This window comes from Phyllobates terribilis, unplaced genomic scaffold (assembly GCF_046119375.1).
Source record: "Phyllobates terribilis strain yellow unplaced genomic scaffold, ASM4611937v1 Scaffold_9__5_contigs__length_417890890, whole genome shotgun sequence".
Lineage (NCBI taxonomy): Eukaryota > Metazoa > Chordata > Amphibia > Anura > Dendrobatidae > Phyllobates > Phyllobates terribilis.
Window position 1 is genome coordinate 240,293,747 of NW_027362769.1, and position 3,614 is coordinate 240,297,360.

Here is a 3,614-nt window from a genome sequence, read left to right on the forward strand (position 1 = left end):
CTCTCCACGGCGTCTCCAGACTCTGTCACGTCTGTCACATGTGCTCAGTGTGAACCTGCTTTCATCTGTGAAGAGCACAGGGCGTCAGTGGCGACTTTGCCAGTCCTGGTGTTCTGTGGCAAATGCCAAGCGTCCTGCACGGTGTTGGGCTGTGAGCACAACTCCCATCTGTGGACGTCGGGCCCTCATACCACCCTCATGGAGTCGGTTTCTAACCGTTTGTGCAGACACATGCACATTTGTGGCCTGCTGGAGGTCATTTTGCAGGGCTCTGGCAGTGCTCCTCCTGTTCCTCCTTGTACAAAGGCGGAAGTAGCGGTCCTGCTGCCGGGTTGTTGCTCTCCTACAACCCCCTCCACGTCTCCTGGTGTACTGGCCTGTCTCCTGGTAGCACCTCCACCCTCTGGACACTACGCTGACAGACACAGCAAACCTTCTTGCCACATCTCGCATTGATGTGCCATCCTGGATAAGCTACACTACCTGAGCAACTTCTGTGGGTTGTAGAGTCCGTCTCATGCTACCACGAGTGTGAAAGCACAACCAACATTCAAAAGTGATCAAAACATCAGCCCGAAAGCATTGGTACTGAGATGTGGTCTGTGGTCCCCACCTGCAGAACTACTCCTTTATTGAGGGTGTCTTGATAATTGCCAATAATTTCCATCTATTGTCTATTCCATTTGCACAAAAGCATGTGAAATTGATTGTCAATCAGTGTTGCTTCCTAAGTGGACAGTTTGATTTCACAGAAGTTTGATTTACTTGGAGTTATATTCTGTTGTATAAGTGTTCCCAAAGTCTCCCTGGTTCTCTAACAAAAGTGAAGAAATCTGCAAAACCAATGACAGAATTGATATTCATCCGATGGAGCACAGGCGGCTGATTTGTCTTGGCAGATAATGTCTTATTGTTTCTACCAACAAAATGAATCAAAAGCTGACGCACAATGCCGGCACTTAGCTCCAAGACTTAGGAATGGAAGCTCAGTATTTGCACGTATTCACCAGCTGAGTTTAGATTACAGAGAAAACAGTTTCATGACTACAAGGAAATACACTTATGAAGTGGCATGTACAACCATTTGTCATTTCTTTAAACTGCCAATTTAATCTAATACCCCAACATACAGCACGTGACATAATACCACCTAGAATTTGGCCAACTCGGATGTCCACAATTTCTTGGTTCCTCCTTGGCACGTCATGAAAATAAACATTTACATTTTTGGAACAAGTTATTAAAAGTCAAAACACTTGTGTACAACAAGAAGGTAACCATTCAAATATTTTATTTAGCTGTTGGTGTGGGTGGGTAAGACATAACTTGTATCCATATCCACTATTTTTTTTAGTTTGTGCATTCCAAGTCACTTGACATGTAAAATCTAGAGCATATGTATTCTGTAATGATCCAGACATCACTTCAGAGCTGTATTCAAAATTCTGCTGGGTTCTCAATCTCATTGCGAGCACCGTCCAATAGGTTACCTTCTATAGTTTGTATTCCAAATTACAGGACTGTGCTTGGTCTAACTTCCCAGAAAGTACATGACCAGCGGAGGCTATCAAATAAGGCCACTCTGAACAGTAATACAGGCTGGAACTTGGGATCAGAATAAGGTAATAAAATGTTAAGCAAAGGTGAATTCATCCTTGAAGACATTTGTATGAGATTAGAAAAACATTTATGTATGGCTGGCTTTCCTGACCATGATCTGACTTCTCTATCCTCATCTCTTAGACATTTGAAAGACTATAAAGGCACCTTCTTAAAGCAAATCTTATTTGTTAAATAGGTGTTCTTACAAGGTGTGTAGGGAATATCCTTAGCTGTGTTCCTCACCCTAATATATAGAACATGACCCATTCCTCATCTATGCCACCACTTCTGGCTTATGCTTAAAACTGCAATGGGAGTTATTGCCTCATGGTCAATCGCTAAGCCAGCCCCCTTAGTCTATGCATTGGCTGTAACAGAAGGGCCTTTGTCTTAGCTATGGAAATTAATGTCAGCCCCCTTCGCACACCGACCTGATGACTATCCAACATGTGCATGTCACTTGTGCCAAATACAGACTGGATCAGAGCTGTGCGCACCGAGGCTGATGGCTGAAGAACAACACAACTTTGAAAATAAGAAGATAACAGAAATTTCTATACATTTACATTAGGTATACAGCTAAGGATTTCTATTTTTTTCAACTGCACAACCTCTGTAACTAACCGGTATCTGATAATCATTTCCTTACTAGTGTATAGGATGTGGCCAATATGGTTTCCTTAGCGTCTAGCCAGAAGCAGCCATCTATGGTGTTAGAAACATAATACAATATCTTCTGTGAGAAATTGCTTCATTGCCTTTATAAAGATCAATTCGTCAAACCTGTAGCCTGCGGACCCATGATGTGTGGCTCGTGGTGGCCTGCCAGCTGAGAGCGTTTGCAACTAACCACACAGAGAAGGTCTTCAGAGGGTGTCTACTGCGAGTAGCCTGCACAGAAGAGCAGATCTGGATGTGCGTATACTGGTGGGGAAGACATAGTGAACTGGAGACGAGATGATACCGCCACTAAGAGGGAGGATTATGCTGGTGCGACAGTGTGTGGAATGTGCTCCATGCGAGAATACCAAAGGTGGGAACCCCTGGCTGTACGTATGCTGCCTATAAGGGAGGAGGGCACAAGGTTTCAGTGTGCTTCCTAGGGACGCCTTGACTGTCCTTACAGGACTATGGGGCTCCTGTCACCATGGTGTAAGTGGTAGGGTTCCTGCTGAATGTGACTCATGACCGTCTTATCAGAGCTGAATGTGTCTCTCAAGGTAAGAAGGGTTGGGGGCCACTGGTGTAGAGGATTGTAGCTGGGATTAGCCGCTGTCTTATCTGAAGCATAACAGATATGATCGGGAGGTACCTGGATATTTCCATAGGAATATCCCCAAAATGGTAACAATTCCTGCAAATGAACTTGGGTGACCGTAGATACATTGACCATGTAACCATTCACACCATCATACCGGATATTCTATCGCCTACCACTCATTATAGGATACATGTAACAATATTGCCACTGAATCAGTAATAGAGTTTCGTCAAAAAGTTATCCTCATCAATCCCTATTTAATCTGTGTGGGCGGTCTTTGTACAAAAAAAATACATACATTGTTTGACTAACCCCCCCCCCTTTCTGCCGCCAGGACAGCGTTTATACTTTTTACATATTCAAAATGTGAATTAGGGTGAAAACACACATGCAGAATACTGAGCCAAGGGAGCGGTGGCTTCAGCAAGGATGGAGGCAGGACAGGCTTTGTACATGGTGAAGGACAATTGCTGGGGATGGTTCTCCTAGGTGCCCACATTGGATTTTATCATTGTTCCTTCATTGAGGTCAGTTAGGAAACTAGATGCAGAACTGTGGCCCATAACCGGGCTTAGTATGATATCAACAGAAAGTGTAACCCCAGGCCTTCCCTCCTAGCGCTCTGCATACAGGTAAATGAGCAGGTGGTCTTCCCTACATTCAGGTGTATCTGAGCCCTTCTCTCAGGACACACAGATGCAGTTATGTCCATCTAGCACTCAGAGAGCGGACCCAAGTGAGATGTCAAAAA